The sequence below is a fragment of the Microcaecilia unicolor genome, chromosome 1, assembly GCF_901765095.1.
Source record: "Microcaecilia unicolor chromosome 1, aMicUni1.1, whole genome shotgun sequence".
NCBI lineage: Eukaryota > Metazoa > Chordata > Amphibia > Gymnophiona > Siphonopidae > Microcaecilia > Microcaecilia unicolor.
In genome coordinates this window covers 708,608,238-708,627,760 of record NC_044031.1, presented here as the reverse complement: position 1 = coordinate 708,627,760, position 19,523 = coordinate 708,608,238, and the positions used below count along the sequence as shown (strand labels likewise).

The 19,523-nt window shown below is 44.8% G+C and overlaps 1 protein-coding gene across 2 annotated transcripts in view; it reads right to left on the bottom strand.

The window, feature by feature from the left end:
- RAB27A (RAB27A, member RAS oncogene family) overlaps nt 1–18,215 on the bottom strand; it is a 142,788-nt gene extending 124,573 nt beyond the window's left edge. The window contains exon 1 of one of the 2 annotated variants that reach the window (XM_030189159.1): nt 18,149–18,215. The gene's annotated coding sequence lies outside the window, so the exon portion shown is untranslated. The other variant, XM_030189166.1, reaches the window with a different exon arrangement.
- Nucleotides 18,216–19,523: the final 1,308 nt, after the last annotated feature.

Here is a 19,523-nt window from a genome sequence, read left to right as displayed (position 1 = left end):
GCTCTCCGGCTAAAAACTCTAATGTAGAACTAAAAAAAAAAAAGAACAAGGGGGGTGAAAACACGCGCCAGGGGCGTCCTTTATTGACGCCCCAGGTCGCCGCTGCTCCCCGCTCCCTCTGCAAGCAATGCAGAAGTTAAAAAATAAAGGACCGGGAGGGGGCAAAGGCGCTCGTCAGGAGTGTCCTGTTTGAACGGCCTTGCCCCCCCCACCCTGTCCGAGGTCGCCGCTGCTCCCCGCATTATAAATTTAAAAAGCAAAACGAAGAAATCCTTACTTTAGAAGCCCCGGCCAGCCCCCCTCCATTCCTCTTTACTCTTCTGTCAACCCCACAGCTCCGCCTCCTGACTGACACCCTCCGCCCTGTGCCCCGCCTCCTCCGCGGGTCCTCGCTGTCATTCCCCCCTCCATCGGGCCCCCCTCCCTCTTACCGGGCCCGTGCAGCGCCTCTCACCTCTATGTGAAGGCGCTGCACGGGCAAGAAGATCAGCTGACGCCTCTGTCTTCCATTCTTCCTCCGCATCTCTCTCCTTTTGGGTCCGCCCCCATCTGACGTACGTAACCAACGTCAGACGGGGCGGGCCCAAAAGGAGAGAGACGCGAAGGAAGAATGGAAGACAGAGGCGTCAGCTGATCTTCTTGCCCGTGCAGCGCCTTCACATAGAGGTGAGAGGCGCTGCACGGGCCCGGTAAGAGGGAGGGGGGCCTGATGGAGGGGGGGAATGGCGGCGAGGACCCGCGGAGGAGGCGGGGCACAGGGCGGAGGGTGTCAGTCAGGAGGCGGAGCTGTTGACAGAAGAGTACAGAGGAATGGAGGGGGGCCGGCCAGGGCTTCTAAAGTAAGGATTTCTTCGTTTTGCTTTTTAAATTTATAATGCGGGGAGCAGCGGTGACCTCGGACGGGGTGGGGGGGGCAAGGCCGTTCAAACAGGACGTTCCTGACGAGCACCTTTGCCCCCTCCCGGTCCTTTTTTGAGTTTTGTTTTTATTTTGGGAGCCATGTGTTTGTTTGTTTTTTGTTTTGACAGTGGCATGCGCAGAGCAGCCAGCATAACGCTTGGCTGCTCTGCGCATGCTTTAGGGGCCCCATTACCGACGGGGATTACAGACGTATGATACCTTGTACTTTTCAATACCGCACCGAACATTTCTGAGCTGTTTTTTTAATGCATTCTTCGTTTTTTTAAATTCGCTAAGTACTTTTATGATTTTGATTTTTTTACGTTTGGTTGATGCATCTGGGCCTCAATATCTAAACAGCTACTTAATGGTCAAAACTCAAACTTTTTTCCAATGGAAGAGCTTCTAGAACTAGGGTCACAATAAGAAGTTCCATCAGGAATATATATATATATTTTTTTCACTGAAAGGATGAGAGACGCCTGGAATGGCCTCCCAGGAGGGAGTGCTAGAAAAAAATACAGTAACAGAATTCATGGAGCATAGTGTTAATGGCTCCTGGAATTCTTTCCCAACTCATCTGTTCATGTGTATATTTGCATATCTTTGCTGCCTGTGTGTGTCTGACCTGAGAGAGAGAAGGGAGACACTGTCTGAATGAAGCAGCTCCAAAACATTCCGGTGGTATGGAAACTATTAATAAAAACAAAACCAACTGTGATAATATATCTATCCATTAAGAATGATTCTATCACTAGCTTTCCCAGCACTTTCCAAGAAAGAAAATGAAAGGTCCATCAGAAACCACTGGGAGCCAGCCAAGCGTAAATAGAGGTGTGGCAGCAGTGGAAGAGGGTGTGTGGTGAGGAAAGCATGCACAGCATACCTCTTGAAACAATTGTCAACCCCTGTATGTGCAGGAATGTCTGTGGAAGTCTGACTGCTAGAGAACAAAAGGGAGAAGTCTGAAAACAGAAAGTATCTAACTGTGTTATGTATCATTGGTTTCTAGAACCTGCCACTTAGAATTCCCTCTTGAACACATGGCCCAGTCTAGTCCACTTTCAAAGTCTGTGTCTTTTCCTTTCCCCCCCCCCCCCCCCCTTCCAAGTGAAACTCTCTGTTTTAAGCTTTCTGAGAATTATTTTGCCCCCAGACATTCTCAACCCCCAAAGCATAGAACAAACAGAAGATCCCTAATCAGAGGATGGCACAACCTGCAGTGTGGTAACTTCAACTCTGAGAAGCAATAGTACTTCTTCAATATCTAAAGGACATAGCGGAAGGGACTAGACATCAGGTTCTGGTACCCGGTCAAAACAGCCCCAACAAAAAAGCTCCCGAAATAATAGCCCCTAACATAAGAACCACTGTCAAAATGGCCTGCCCACAATATAGCCCTTGATAAATTAGCCCCCCCGACAAAAGGGCCTGATCAGAATATGGCACTGCATTTTTCCCCCAATAAACTTACCTTGCCAAACAGGATAAGGTTGGTAAGACTATGAAAATGATGACAATATTGGGTTGTTTTTTTTTTTTATTAGCATGTTGATGGAAGAACAGTTTCCTTAACAGCAGAACAGATCTTTAATACCAGTTAATAGCTATAGAATTTTGTTTATTTATATAATGCAATGCTGGTGAGCCTTTATCAGTGAAGATTTCACTTGTAGTTTAACATCTTTTTTTGTGATGTGTTATTTTTTCTAGGGGGCTATTTTGTCAAGGGTTATTTTGTGTGAGGGGCCATTTTGTTAGGGGCTGATTTGTCAAGAGCTATTTTGTTAAAGGGCTGTTTTGTCGGGGCGCCTCAGGTTCCATGTGGGAATTTGTATGAGCTTCTACCCTAAGCAGACAAACGGCTGCTGGGCATACTGGATGAGCCATTTACTATGTTTAATCTTCTTGCTTTGACAATAGTCATTATGTTGTGTCCCCAGTGGTGTTGAGATGGCAGGGCATTAACATCCCATGTTTTCCATCTCAGCCAAAAACCCATGACCGGATCATCCAAAACTTATGGCTCACAACTTGCACTTAGATCTTAGCCAAAAGAAGGCCATGGGGTGATGCTGTATTCAGTTAAATATGAGGAGAAAACCGGAATGTTACATGAAGCATACAACTGTGTGCATCCAGGTCAAGTTGCATCAGCTTCTGTTCACCTAAAGAATCACTAATATATAACACCTACATGATACAAGTTTAACACACCCTGAAGTCCAATTTAAACCACTCTCTATTGTTCATCTATCCACTTCGTGAATTTCTGGTGAAGTCCTTTCTTGGTTTACTTCCTTCCTATCCCAATCGCTCTTTTCAGGTTATCACTCCTACCTTTACCTTCCAGTAGAGAGCTTCACTGCGATGTCCCTCAGGGGTCAATCTTGTCCCTTCTCTTATGCAACCTGTTTTTTAGTCCACTTGCAGCCCTTATCCAGTCTCTCTCGATTTCAGCTTATTTCTATGCTGGTGACATTCTGATTATTTACTCAACCAATCCATCCTCTCCATCACTCTCTCCTCTTCAGGCCTGCTTGGATGCAGTTCAAAATGATTATTCAAACATCAACTTGTACTCAATACTGACAAAACCGTAGCTTTCTGCTTCTCCAGTTCTTTGTCCTCTCCCACTTCCCATCACACTCTTTGAAATGTCAATCTCTCCAGTTTCACAATTCCACTATCTTGGGGCAATCCTCAATTCCTCACTTTCATTTCTACCCCATATTTCGCACTTGTCCAAACTCTGTTTCTTCACCTTCTGTCAGTTAAGGGCCATTCTACATTGTTTAGACCGTGACAATTTCCATTCTGTCATTCTCTCTTTTTTCACATCCCGTCTTGATTACTGTAATATTATCTACACATGTTCACCACGTTCCACTTTAAAGAGACCCTTCAGAACACAGCCATAAAGATTGCTTTGTCACCTCATCATATCAGTCATACCACCCCGTTACTGAAATGTCATCACTGGTTACCCGAATACTGAATCACTTATAAAATTGCATTACTGACCTTTAAGGTTTTCAGAGTAGGCATCCTTGATTACCTCTCTCATCTCACTATCCCCTACACACCTCCTAGGTTTCTTCGGTCCTTGAATGATCACCACAGGCCCCAATCTTGCACATCTAGAATCAACCAAACACTGCACTTTCTTCCTTCTCTCCCCTTACATTTGGAATAACCTCCCTCTTTCTCTCTACACAGTGAGCTATCAATCAAGAGCTTTAAATCAAACCTAAAGGCATGGCTCTTCAGACAAGCCTTAAGAAGACAGGCTGACCTGAAGCACCAGCTGAAATGTTTAGCATTAATTTGTTTATCTTTATGTACGCTTTGTATATTTTTCTCCTCTTTGTGTGAATGTATATCTTTCCTATTATTAATGGAGTTCCTTTCCATTTTCCAATACATTTTTTAGTCCGTACGCCACTGTGCTCTGCCCTGGCAGCTGGGGGGGGGGGGGGGTCTAGTACTACTATTCAACAAAAATTAAAAGAAAAACAAATCTTCAAGGAAAAAAAGTACATTCATAAATCTATACACACTAAACCCAAAGATTTGATGCCAACATAAACATAAGAATTTAACCACAATACACCAAATCTCGTCAGCCTGCACCTGATCCGCACATATGTTTACCATCAAAGTACTTCAAAATGTTTTTCTCTTTATGTCTATGAAGGATTTAGGAGGCTTTGGATGGATTGAGCTTGCAAACTGTTGGCACACTCCTATTGTTCCTACTTCTGATATCCTCTTTAAAAGATTTGGGAACGCATATATTTTTTGGTTGTTCACAGTGTTAAACATGATAATGTGGATAAATTCTGGAAGAGCTGGGAACAATTTGAAAGGTGGGTGGCTACTCTAAGGACGTAGCCCCTTATCAGCATACTCTGCTTTGATTCTTTGGCAAATATACATTTTGATTTTTGCTTATGTTTTGTATATAACCAACAGCAGTGATGATAGTAATCAGATATGAGACTGAATGTGGAGAGTTCACATACAGCTGGGAGGGAAGGGGGTGAGGGGAATAAGGAACTTTTGGCTTTTGTTGTTCATTTTACTGCTTTGCCTTGATGACAAATTATTGTCTCACCCTGAATTTGTATTCAATATTTTTTTTTCAATTTTATCTTTATTGGATTTTCAAAAATCACATCAGCCCACACCTGATGTGTATATAAGCTTACCAGCAAGTATTTCAAAGTGTTTTTCTCTATATACAATTTAATCATGCAATCAGGTGACCCTCAGGGGGAGGAATGCTGGCTTCGGCCTAACCCCTGGTAAGCTTTTTCTTGGTTGAGAGGTGCCCAGCTCTCCCACCGGTTGCCTTCTCAGGTGCCGTGGAGGACTTGCAGCTCATCTGCATATCCTCGGAGCCTTCGCCAAAGCTTTCCTTCTAATAAGTTCTGGGAGAAGAGGATATTTCTCTGGTAAGTGAACAAATTTTGCTTGTGCTTTCGGAATTTGAAGATTGGGGTTTAAAGGAGGAACTGTAAGTTAGTGATAGGCTGATATCCTTAATACTTTAGCAAGTTTTAAATTACGGAAAAACTCAAAAAACACTAAGATGGAGTCAGCAGTCCAGCAGCGAGAGGGGTGCTATCCAGTCTTTTGCATTGAGTGTCACATGTATGATTATCTCCCAATTGGTGAGGTGTCATATGTGTGTGCCCGATGCAAAGAGCTCCTAGCTCTCAGAGAACGTGTCCGTTCCCTTGAGGCTAGAGTAGCAGACTTGATGGAGCTGAGGGAGACAGAGAGGTACATAGAGGAGACCTACAGGGATGTTGTAGAGAAGTCCCACCTCCAGTCAGGTAGCCCCTGTGCTACCTTGGAGGAGGGAGGTCTCCTAGAAGGAGAGCATCACCCTGGTGAAGTAGGAAGTACTCCTGTAGCCAGGACCTGCCCACCAGGGGATGTATTATCCTTTCGCACCGAGGATATATCTCCAAATGTTGCCCGGGAGGGAAAGGTTAGGACAGCTGTTGTACTTGGTGATTCGATCATTAGGCATATAGATAGCTGGGTGGCTGGTGGACGTGAGGATCGCCTGGTGACTTGCCTGCCTGGTGCGAAGGTGGCGGACCTCACGTGTCACCTAGATAGGATTCTAGATAGTGCTGGGGAGGAGTCCGCTGTCTTGGTACATGTGGGTACCAATGACATAGGAAAATGTGGGAGAGAGGTTCTGGAAGCAAAATTTAGGCTCTTAGGTAGAAAGCTGAAATCCAGATCCTCCAGGGTAGCATTTTCTGAAATGCTACCTGTGCCACGCGCAGGGCCCAAGAGACAGGCAGAGCTCCAGAGTCTCAATGCGTGGATGAGACGATGGTGCAGGGAGGAGGGCTTTAGATTTGTTAGGAACTGGGCAACATTCTGGGGAAGGGGGAGCCTATTCCGAAAGGATGGGCTCCATCTTAACCAGAGTGGGACCAGGCTGCTGGCATCGGCGTTTAAGAAGGAGATAGAGCAGCTTTTAAACTAGAAATGGGGGGAAGGCCGACAGTCGCTCAAAAGAGCATGGTTCGGGATAAGGTATCTTTCAAAGATATCACCATAACAGGGAAGATAGAGTATCCTGATAGTGAGGTTGCAAAAGAGATTGTAGTAGATCGGGTATCTTTAAATAACAATAAAAATCAGACAAAAGATTGCCAATTAATACTGTCAAGTACTAAGCATGATGTACTTAGGAACAACAAACATAGTTTGAAATGTCTATATGCGAATGCCAGGAGCCTAAGAAATAAGATGGGGGAGTTAGAATATATTGCACTAAATGAAAAATTAGATATAATAGGCATCTCTGAGACCTGGTGGAAGGAGGATAACCAGTGGGACACTGTCATACCGGGGTACAAATTATATCGTAGTGATAGGGTGAATCGGATTGGTGGAGGGGTAGCATTGTATATTAACGAGAGCCTTGAATCAAATAGATTGAAAATTCTGCAGGAAGCAAAACACTCCTTGGAATCACTGTGGATTGAAATTCCATGTGCAAAGGGGAAAAGGATAGTGATAGGAGTGTACTACCGTCCGCCTGGCCAGGACGAACAGACGGATGCGGAAATGTTAAAGGAAATCAGGGACGCAAACAAACTGGGCAACACAATAATAATGGGGGATTTCAATTACCCGCATATAGACTGGGGTAATGTAACATCTGTACACGCAAGGGACATAAGATTTCTTGATGAAATCAAGGACAGCTTCATGGAACAGCTAGTTCAGGAGCCGACAAGAGAAGGAAAAATACTAGACTTAGTCCTTAGTGGTGCTCATGATCTAGTGCAGGGGGTAACGATACGAGGGCCGCTTGATAACAGTGATCATAATATGATCGGTTTTGATATTGGCATTGAAGGAAGTGAAACTAGGAAATCAAGTACGCTAGCGTTTAACTATAGAAAAGGTGATTACGACAAAATGAGAAAAATGGTGAAAAAAAGACTGAAAGGAGCAGCTCGCAGAGTAAAAAACTTGCATCAGGCGTGGATGCTGTTTAAAAACGCCATCCTGGAGGTTCAGGACAAATATATTCCACGTATTAGAAAAAAGGGAAAAAGACTAAACGTCAGCCGGCGTGGCTAAACAGTAAGATAAAGGAAATCATTAGAGCCAAAAAACAATCCTTCAGAAAGTGGAGAAGAGAACCAACTGAAAGTAACAGGATAGATCATAAGGAATGCCAAGCCAAATGCAAAGCGGAGATAAGGAGGGCAAAAAAGGACTTTGAGAAGAAATTAGCGTTGGAAGCAAAAATACATAGTAAAAACTTTTTTAGATACATTAAAAGCAGGAAACCGGCCAAAGAGTCGGTTGGGCCGCTGGACGAAAATGGTGTTAAAGGGGCGATCAAGGAGGACAAAGCCGTAGCGGAGAAATTAAACGAATTCTTTGCTTCGGTCTTCACCGAGGAGGATTTGGGGGGGACACCGGTGCCGGAAAGAATATTTGAAGCGGGGGAATCGGAGAAACTAAACAAATTCTCTGTAACCTTGGAGGATGTAATGGGTCAGTTCAGCAAGCTGAAGAGTAGTAAATCACCGGGACCTGATGGTATTCATCCCAGAGTATTAATAGAACTAAAAAATGAACTTGCGGAGCTACTGTTAGAAATATGCAATCTGTCCCTAAAATCGAGTGTAATACCGGAAGACTGGAGGGTAGCCAATGTTACTCCGATTTTTAAGAAGGGTTCCAGAGGAGATCCGGGAAATTATAGACCGGTGAGTCTGACGTCGGTGCCGGGCAAGATGGTGGAGGCTATTATTAAGAATAAAATTGCAGAGCATATACAAAAACATGGACTGATGAGACAAAGTCAGCACGGATTTAGTGAAGGGAAGTCTTGCCTCACCAATCTAATGCATTTTTTTGAGGGGGTAAGCAAACATGTGGACAATGGGGAGCCGGTTGATATTGTATATCTGGATTTTCAGAAGGCGTTTGACAAAGTGCCGCACGAAAGACTCCTGAAGAAATTGCAGAGTCATGGAATCGGAGGTAGGGTATTATTATGGATTAAGAACTGGTTGAAAGATAGGAAGCAGAGAGTAGGATTGCGTGGCCAGTATTCTCAGTGGAGGAGGGTAGTTAGTGGGGTCCCGCAGGGGTCTGTGCTGGGTCCGTTGCTTTTTAATGTATTTATAAATGACCTAGAGATGGGAATAACTAGTGAGGTAATTAAATTCGCCGATGACACAAAATTATTCAGGGTCGTCAAGTCGCAGGAGGAATGTGAACGATTACAGGAGGACCTTGCGAGACTGGGAGAATGGGCGTGCAAGTGGCAGATGAAGTTCAATGTAGACAAGTGCAAAGTGATGCATGTGGGTAAGAGGAACCCGAATTATAGCTACGTCTTGCAAGGTTCCGCGTTAGGAGTTACGGATCAAGAAAGGGATCTGGGTGTCGTCGTCGATGATACGCTGAAACCTTCTGCTCAGTGTGCTGCTGCGGCTAGGAAAGCGAATAGAATGTTGGGTGTTATTAAGAAGGGTATGGAGTCCAGGTGTGCGGATGTTATAATGCCGTTGTATCGCTCCATGGTGCGACCGCACCTGGAGTATTGTGTTCAGTACTGGTCTCCGTATCTCAAAAAAGATATAGTAGAATTGGAAAAGGTACAGCGAAGGGCGACGAAAATGATAGTGGGGATGGGACGACTTTCCTATGAAGAGAGGCTGAGAAGGCTAGGGCTTTTCAGCTTGGAGAAGAGACGGCTGAGGGGAGATATGATAGAAGTGTATAAAATAATGAGTGGAATGGATCGGGTGGATGTGAAGCGACTGTTCACGCTATCCAAAAATACTAGGACTAGAGGGCATGAGTTGAAGCTACAGTGTGGTAAATTTAAAACGAATCGGAGAAAATTTTTCTTCACCCAACGTGTAATTAGACTCTGGAATTCATTGCCGGAGAACGTGGTACGGGCGGTTAGCTTGACGGAGTTTAAAAAGGGGTTAGATAGATTCCTAAAGGACAAGTCCATAGACCGCTATTAAATGGACTGGAAAAATTCCTCATTTTTAGGTACAACTTGTCTGGAATGTTTTTACGTTTGGGGAGCGTGCCAGGTGCCCTTGACCTGGATTGGCCACTGTCGGTGACAGGATGCTGGGCTAGATGGACCTTTGGTCTTTCCCAGTATGGCACTACTTATGTACTTATTATGTACTTATGTAAAATAACAAAAAAAAATGTTGACAGAAGACTAATACCTACATAGAAGTGGCCACAACAAAAGAAAAAGTCTCCAAAAATTAAATCATTATGATAACATCTGTTACCAGCTAAAAGGAAGCAAAGAAAAAAAGTCCAATCTACTACTACTACTACTACTACTTAACATTTCTAGAGCGCTACCAGGGTTACGCAGCGCTGTACAGTTTAACAAAGAAGGACAGTCCCTGCTCAAAGGAGCTTACAATCTAAATAATACAGACAAGACAGTTACGGGTGAGGGAAGTAATGGGTGAGAAGGGAGGAAGGGACAAGGGGAGTGGCCTACTACTACTACTTAACATTTCTAGAGCACTACCAGGGTTACACAGCGCTGTACAGTTTAACAAAGAAGGACAGTCCCTGCTCAATCTCATCTGAGCATCCAGACTATTGGTTAAAGCTCTTGTCCTCCAATTTCCAACACAGGCCACATTTTGCCAGATGGCTTCCTCTAGGAGGGCAGGTAGATGAAGATAGATACATCAGATTTTAAATTAATATTTCATGTCACGTCCTTGGGCCATGCCCTTTGCCCTGACTCACCTGCTGGCCTCGGCAGGGAGTCAGGGTCGGGTCCATGGTAGGGCCCAAGTCTTCAACATCTGTCTCTTCGAGCCATCCGTGCAGAAACCTCTGGCTCCCCTAGGCGCACATGTGCATACCCATGCTTTTTTAAATAGGCCCGCAGCGGGAGAGCAGGCTGCACGCCCACTGATGATGTCCAGTCTAGGTCCCACTTAAGGAAGTCGTGCCCTTCTACATGCTGGCTTCGCAATGAGCAGTGTCCCAGTCTACAGCCTGCCTAGTGTCCCTGTTCCCAGCATTTGCCTCGGCAACCTTCTCCTGTTCCACCTCCAGGTCCTGGTCTGCCAGGCCTGCCCCCAAGGGCTCTTTTCAGAGCCACTTCAAGGTCCTGGTCTGCCAGTCCTGCCCCCCCCAAGGGCTCTTTTCAGGGTCACCTCCAGGTCTTGGTCCACCAGACCTGCCCCCAAGGGCCCATGCCCAAGAGCTCTATTCAGAGCCACTCGCAGGTTCAACTTTCATCAAACCTGCCTCCTGGTTAATTTACAACTCTTCTATCAGCACAGTACTTCCAGGCATGCCCTGCCTGCCATTGGTCAGGGCCACCGGGCCTGCAGCTTGGCCTTTGGAGTCTTCAAACTGCGGTCTAAGAGTTCACAAACTAGACCCATTACACTTACAGTTAGCTCATTTATAGCCCATTCATATCAAAAAATAGTTCATAACGGGTTACAACCAAGATACCGGTGTCGGAAATGGTATTTCAAGCGGACGAGTCGGAGAAACTTACTGACTTCACGGTAAACCTGGAGGACGTAATGGGGCAGTTCAGCAAACTGAAGAGTAGCAAATCTCCTGGACCGGATGGTATTCATCCTAGAGTACTGATAGAACTGAAAAATGAGCTTGCGGAGCTACTGCTAGTGATATGCAACTTATCCTTAAAATCAAGCGTGGTACCGGAAGATTGGAGGGTGGCCAATGTAACGCCCATTTTTTAAAAAGGCTCCAGGGGAGATCCGTGAAATTATAGACCGGTGAGTCTGACGTCGGTGCCGGGGAAAATGGTAGAGGCTATTATTAAAAACAAAATTACAGAGCACATCCGAGGACATGGATTACTGAGACCGAGTCAGCACGGCTTTTGTGTGGGGAAATCTTGCCTGACCAATTTACTTCAATTCTTTGAAGGAGTAAACAAACATGTGGACAAAGGGGAGCCGGTTGATATTGTGTATCTGGATTTTCAAAAGGCGTTTGACAAGGTACCTCATGAAAGGCTACAGAGGAAATTGGAGGGTCATGGGATAGGAGGAAATGTCCTATTGTGGATTAAAAACTGGTTGAAGGATAGGAAACAGAGAGTGGGGTTAAATGGGCAGTATTCACAATGGAGAAAGGTAGTTAGTGGGGTTCCTCAGGGGTCTGTGCTAGGACCGCTGCTTTTTAATATATTTATAAATGATTTAGAGATGGGAGTAACTAGCGAGGTAATTAAATTTGCTGATGACACAAAGTTATTCAAAGTCGTTAACTCGCGACAGGATTGTGAAAAATTACAAGAGGACCTTACGAGACTGGGAGACTGGGCGGCTAAATGGCAGATGACGTTTAATGTGAGCAAGTGCAAGGTGATGCATGTGGGGAAAAAAGAACCCGAATTATAGCTACGTCATGCAAGGTTCCACGTTAGGAGTTACGGACCAAGAAAGGGATCTGGGTGTCGTCGTCGATAACACACTGAAACCTTCTGCTCAGTGTGCTGCTGCGGCTAGGAAAGCGAATAGAATGTTGGGTATTATTAGGAAAGGTATGGAAAACAGGTGTGAGGATGTTATAATGCCGTTGTATCGCTCCATGGTGCGACCGCACCTTGAGTATTGTGTTCAATTCTGGTCGCCGCATCTCAAGAAAGATATAGTAGAATTGGAAAAGGTGCAGCGAAGGGCGACTAAAATGATAGCGGGGATGGGACGACTTCCCTATGAAGAAAGACTAAAGAGGCTAGGGCTATTCAGCTTGGAGAAGAGACGGCTGAGGGGAGACATGATAGAGGTATATAAAATAATGAGTGGAGTGGAACAGGTGGATGTGAAGCGTCTGTTCACGCTTTCCAAAAATACTAGGACTAGGGGGCATGCGATTAAACTACAGTGTAGTAAATTTAAAACAAATCGGAGAAAATGTTTCTTCACCCAACGTGTAATTAAACTCTGGAATTCATTGCCGGAAAATGTGGTGAAGGCGGTTAGCTTAGCAGAGTTTAAAAAGGGGTTGGATGGTTTCCTAAAGGACAAGTCCATAAACCGCTACTAAATGGACTTGGAAAAATCCAAAATCTCAGGAATAACATGTATAGAATGTTTGTACGTTTGGGAAGCTTGCCAGGTGCCCTTGGCCTGGATTGGCCGCTGTCGTGGACAAGATGCTGGGCTCGATGGACCCTTGGTCTTTTCCCAGTATGGCATTACTTATGTACTTATGTATGTACTAGATTAATAAGACATCTAGGATGTAACAATAATCATATAACTATATATTACACTATAATTGCTTCCTTATTACAAGCAGGGGTGGCCTGACCATTAGGCCACCTGAGGCAGGGGCCTTAGGCGGCACTCTTCAGGGGCAGCATCCCCCCCCCCCCCCACTCTTCGGGGAGCGGCCATCCCATTCGTGGTGTTTACCTGTGTCATCTTGTTCCAAATCTGGCAGCGGCAGCGATTCCTATACACTGTCCTGCCGCTGTCACTCTGCTCTTCCCTTTACTGTGGCCGCCTCTCTATGTAACTTCCTGTTTTGTCAGAGGCTCAGGCAGCTGCAGTAAAGGGAAGAGGCGGGTACCAGCGGCAGGGCAGTGTATGGAAATCGTTGTCGCTGCCAGGTTTGCAATATGATGAAACAGGTAAACGCATCTCAGCCTGGAGGGGCGGTTTTTAGCTCCGCCTAAGGTGGCATCATGCCTTAGGCTGGCACTGATTGCATCTTTATGAAACAACATGTCTTTAAATTCTTTTTAAAAGTGGCATAACTAGCCATACAGCTTACAATAGGTTACAAAACTGGCCATTGAGAAGCAGCTGGATAAGAATCAAATCAAATCAATTCTTGTATACCCCTAATACCCCCTTTCCAGGGTTCAGTGCAGTTTACATTCTAGGTGATACAAAAGTTGGTAATGTTAGCGAGAGGTATGAGAACAATTAGAGACCGGCAGTGCCGGTGGTTGGGAGGCGGGGCTAGTATTGGGCAGTTCTACGGCCTGTGCCCTGAAAATGGTAGATACAAATCAAGGTCAGGTATACATATAAAGTAGCGCATATGAATTTATCTTGTTGGGAAGACTGGATGGACCGTACAGGTCTTTTTCTGCCGTCACCTACTATGTCACTATCCAGCTTATTTTCGAAAGAGATCGCCGGCCATCTTCCGACACAAATTGGAAGATGGCCGACCATCTCCTGAACCCGGCCAAATCGGTATAATCAAAAGCCGATTTTGGCCGGCTTCAACTGCGTTCCGTCGCGGAGCCGGCCAAACTTCAAGGGGGCATTCCGGCAGGGTAGCAAAGGCAGGACGGAGTGTGCTTTCGAGATGGCCAGCTTCGCCTGATAATGGAAAAATGATGGCCGGCTCTGACAAGCATTTCGCCGGCTTCACTTGGTCCATTTATTTTCAGGACCAAGTCTCAAAAAAGTGCCCCAATTGACCAGATGACCACCGGAGGGAATCAGGGATCACCTCCCCTTACTCCCCCAGTGGTCACCAACCCCCACCACCCAAAAAAAAACAAAAAACTTTTTTGCCAGCCTCACAGCCTGAAATGTCATACCCAGCTCCCTAACAGAAGTATGCAAGTCCCTGGAGCAGTTTTTAGTGGTTGCAGTGCACTTCAGGCAGGTGGACCCAGGCCCATTCCCCCCCCCCCCTACCTGTTACACTTGTGGTGGTAAATGGGAGCCCTCCAACCCCCCCCCCCCCAAAACCCACTGTACCCACATCTAGGTGCCCCCCTTCACCCATAAGGGCTATGGTAATGGTGTAGAGTTGTGAGGAGTGGGTTTGGGGGGGGATTTGGTGGACTCAGCACCCAAGGGAAGGGAGCTATTTTAACTTTTTTTTTTTTTAATTTTTAGAAGTGCCCCCTAGGGTGCCCGGTTGGTGTCCTGGCATGTGAGGGGGACCAGTGCACTACAAATGCTGGCTCCTCCCACGACCAAATGCCTTGGATTTGGTCGGGTTTGAGATCGCCAGCATTAGTTTCCATTATGGGCGAAAACCGATGCTGGCCATCTCAAACCCTGCCATCTTTGACATTTGGCCGGCTCCAACCATATTATCGAAACAAAAGATGGCCGGCCATCTTTTTCGATAATACGGTTCGGTACCGCTTTTTGCGGCGCCATTCAATTATGCCCCTCTACGTTACTATGACCACTGATGTAACGCATGAGACCAAAATCATTACAGGAAAGGATAATGATTTATACCAGGAGGTAGAAGTCAATGGATTGTTATGAAGCAGTCTTTGGGAAGAGAAAGATTTATAGCCTCTTTCTGAAGCTAAGGTAGCGGTTTTCTGTTCTGATGGCAATAGGTAGAGAGTTCCATATTTTAACTCCAAGTTAAAATATGGAAAATTGAAATATGGAGAGTTGAAAATCTGCTGATTTCAAATTGTCTTTTGAAACAGTGACACTAGGATCAGTTGTTCTTTCAGTCTTAGACTGGACCAAACATAATGAAGTGACCTTAGCAGTTCACAGGTAAAAAAAATCCCTGTATGATTTGAAAAACTAAACAAGCAGCTTTGAACCTGAGTCTTTCTGCTATGGGAAGCCAGAGCAGTTTGTTAAGAAGACAGTCGAGTAAACAATTTATTTTTGAAATAATTTCCCAAGGGCGAGGGAAGGAGAAAAGAAAGATGGTTTAAAAATATTATATTTTAAGACTGGATTGGCATAGCATACTAAAGAAAGTATATATTGAGGACTAAGGCCAAAAACAATCGTATATAGTAAACACCCTAATTTAAAAAGTACCCTAGCTTCAACTGGAAGCCAGTGCAACATTAAAAAAAAAATAGAGTAACATGGCCGTATTTTTTTAAGAGAGAAAATCAAACACACAGCCACATTTTGAATAGTTTGGATTTTTCTGAAGATGTGTTTCAACAAGCCTAGATAGACAATATTACAATAATAATTTACTCAGAATGAGTGACTATATCACCAATCCAAATAAAACTTCTGCCAGATACTTTCTAACACTCCTCAACTTTCTCATCATGTGGAAAGAGCTACATACCAAGGAATTAACCTTATTTCCCATCCTTAAGATCACATCTAACAGAACACCCGTTCTAGGGAATAGAAATTGCTGTCAATATTGAATTTTAAATCCAAACTTGAACTCTGCTAGGTCCCCGAAAACAAAAATTTAGTTTTCTCCCTATTTAAGATACTGTGCTATCATCCAGTCAGAGAAGGTTGCAAAACAATGAAAGATAGTATTATGTGCTTCTTTAAGATCTACCGTAATAGGAAAGACTATCGTTATATTGTCTGCATAAATATAAGCTTGATAACCTTCCTTTTCCAGACATCTACCCAAGGAAGACATAAGCACATTAAACAAAGCAGGCAATAAGGGAGATCCCTGATGGACTCCTGTTGGTTGAACCCCGCTTTTTGAAAGCAACCCTTATATCTTCATTCTGTGGGATCTATATATAAGAAAAGCCAGGATCCATGACAGCAACTTACCAGTAATGACAAAAACATCTAAGATCTCAAGTTGCACCTCATGATCAACCAAGTCAAATGTACTAGAAAGATCTAGTTGCATAATGAGCGCTTTTTGACCTTTACTCGAGGTGTCTAATATGGTTCAAGTGCGTGATCATTAGAGTTTCTGTACTGTGGTTAACCCAAAACCCAGACTGTGACACATACAATAACTCAAACTATTCAAGATAAATCACCAGATGTCAGGTCAAAGCACAATATGGTATTGCATCCAGGGCTACATTAACACTATATCGGACCCTAGGCAAACATATATTTGCGGGCCCCACTACCAGGGACCCTCTCCCCCACAATCAATTCATCTCTAGAAGAAGCAGGGAAACATACACACCTAGCTGTGGGTATGATAACAGTAATAATTTGTGAATGCTTTGAATAGAGAGGCTTACTGGTTAGAACTGAAGAGTTGCCAAGTTATCCACTTCCAGGAGGGAAATTCTGAGCCAGTACTGGATTTATGTAACCCTAGCCTGGTACATTATGGAATCTGAAGTGCTGGTTATATCAGGTGACAAGAGAACCATGAATTGGGATACAAGTTCAAAAACAGGACTGGCCAAGAAGTCTACCTCCTGGAGCTGGGTAACCTGGCAGCTCTGCAGCAATGGGCTAAGAACCAGGGAAGCTGGGCAAGTCATTTTTACTCTCCATTTCTTCTGGTACAAATCAGAGATTCCAAGAAAGAACTGCCTGAAAGAGTGAGATTTAAAGACAAGCTGGCCGATATTCAAAGCAAGTTAACCATCTGAGAACGACCATCAACCAGTTAACTCACTTGTATGCTGCTATCTGATCATTTTCAGCAGTACTTCCCAAGCCTTTTTGTGTCTGGTGTACAGCGCTGCGTATGCCTTGTAGCGCTACAGAAATAATAAATAGTAGTAGCAGTAGTAGTATTTAACCAGTCAGTGGTGCTGAAAATGACCAGTTAGCGCCAAAGTAGAAGCCAGCTATGTCAGGGGCATTCCAGAGGTGTTTCAGGGGCAGAGTCCACTTAGCTCCAATATTCAGAGCTAAACAACCATATTTAGCACATAAATAGCTGTCCTATCTTTATGCGCTAGCCCACAGCCACTTAAGTCTAAATATTGACTTAACCAGGCATGTGGTAGCTAGCTTTTAAAAAATTGTATATTCAAGGCCGAAGCCCACATAGGGCCAGGCACTGAATTTCCAGTTTTAGCACCGCAGGTGAACACAAAAACGCTGTCTGCCACCAGCTGAATATCAGGCCCCATGTGTCCAAGATATAAATGTACAAAGTTCTACGTGTCAAAAAGCAAAATAAAAGCTTTTTTTTATGCTTCTGAAAGGTTTTAAAGCGGAATGAAAGAAAGACCAAGTATGAAATCGCCCACACTGCCTTCTAGTGGATTATACATGACTGAAATCTCCTAGAAGAGGATATTTGAGAAAGCTAAACAAATATTCACCAGCGTCTGAAACAAATGAGGCAAGTAATCGATCAAGTCTAGAAATTATACAGGTACAGATACTCCTAGACAAACACCTGACATGCCAAACAAATTCAACCCACTGCTCATTTCTATAGGAACTTTGTACCCGCGGTTAAAGTGATATAAGTTAAGCATAGATCACAAACAATTAAATCCCCCACCACGCACTTCCTTTAGCCAAGGTGCCAATCATTATCAATTAGCCAGATCTTGATAATCACAGTAGCCAACTTTGTGGGTGCTGAGCACCCCAATATTGAGCAAGCTCCTTTATTGTGTCCAAACAGGGATAATTTGTATTGCGTTTGGCAACCCCCATCATTTTGAAATGTTGGTGCCTATGTCAGTAATGCAAAAAACGTCCAGCTTCTCCTGCAAAATGTCAATCACTAGCAACAACTACTTTGAAGGAATAGTGCGCCGCCTCATCAATCATGGATCTACAAGCTTTTAAAACTAGCATCTTCTGAGGCGCCGTCAATGGAATATGTTTGTACATATGCCGACTTGCTCTTGATATGGTGTGTGTTCATTTAAACCGGAAACCAAAACAAGTTTTTACCTCTCCCCGTCAGTCCGTCTACAGTAGAGAAAGAAAAAGAGGCGTCCGCGATCAAAAACAGCGACCACAGTTAATCCAGATGTCGTTGTCCTCGGTTAATCTAAATATAAAGCAAAGTTACAAAAGCAGAAACGCACACTCACCCACTGAAACTGGAGGGTTTACAGTCAGGAATCACTTCAGCGGTCGCAAAGGAGCCCTTGAGGCTCCTCCCCTTCAGTAAAAAAAAAAACCCCGCAGCCAGTGGGCGTTTACCGCTGCAATCGACGTCATGGGGGCGCGGCCAACAACCCGGAACCGGCATGGCAACAAGTGGGGTTGTCCCGCGCGGCGCGCGCGCTCTCTTGACGGTTTCCTAGTCCCTCTTTTCTTGCCAGTGTTTTCATGTAGGGGAACGGAAATGGGGCGTGGCCAACAACCCGACCGACAGCATCAATGTGTATTTTGTTTTAACTTGTGTGATCTACATGGGAAAATCCAACTACTGTGGTTACAAAACAGTCTGTAAAAGAAAACAATTTAATCACCCGATTTCTAGGAGGTTCTAGTATTATTCAGTGGTTTTTTGCTTAGATTAAACGGATTCCCCGTGTTTAGCCCCTCCCCCCCCTTCTAAAGAGGCTTCTTACCTGGAATAGCTAGTTTCCAACATCTGTAACGTCAGTCCAAGGCTATGTGACACCTTAGGCAAACCATCAGTCATGCATCCCCATCTGCCTGTAGTCCAGCATCTCTCCTCCCCTGCCCAGGTCTCCAGCATTTCCCATTCCCTATTCCCCTCCCCCTCCCCCCCACATAGCAGTCCAGCATCTCCCCTTCCTTATTCCCCCCTCCCTGTCCAGTATCTCTCCTCTCTTACCCCTTTCCCTTCCCAAGGCCACCATCAGCTATTATCCCCACACTACCCTACCTCCACGGGAATCCAAAGGAAATACAGGCTTGAGAGAGCAGCCCCTTAAAGATGCTGTCAACTGTAGCCTTTGAGCATCAGTGTCTGCATAGGTGCATTCAAGTCCTGCTGCATCCCACCCATTCTGTCATTGGGGAGGGTGGGATGCAGCATGTTTTGAGGGGACACACAGATGCACACAGAGCCATAGCTGACAGCAGTTTTCAAAGGGCTTCCATGCTGCTAGCTCCAAAAACTACTACCTAGTGGTATGGACAACCCTGCATCTGTGGTATTTTATGCAGCAACCTTATTTGGAAAGACAAAATACGGGAGTGCAAAACCCCTAAGAGACAAACTCCATTGGCGTCCAGTTAAAGAACGTTCGGTCGGTGGGCTATGGAGGAGTGAAGAGGGGAAGTGTCGCTGCTCCGGAGCACCCAAGAAATCGGCAATATATTCGGCACTTAAACCTAGCCCAAGAGCATAATAATAAATATAAAACGTCCCGGTATACGAAGAAGTGGTGAGGAGACGGAAAGAGAGTGAATGGGAACGAAATCGGCACGAAAAGAAAGCCGCGAAAAAGGGCGGGCTGTGGAAACCAAAATGGCAGAGAAAACTTCGCC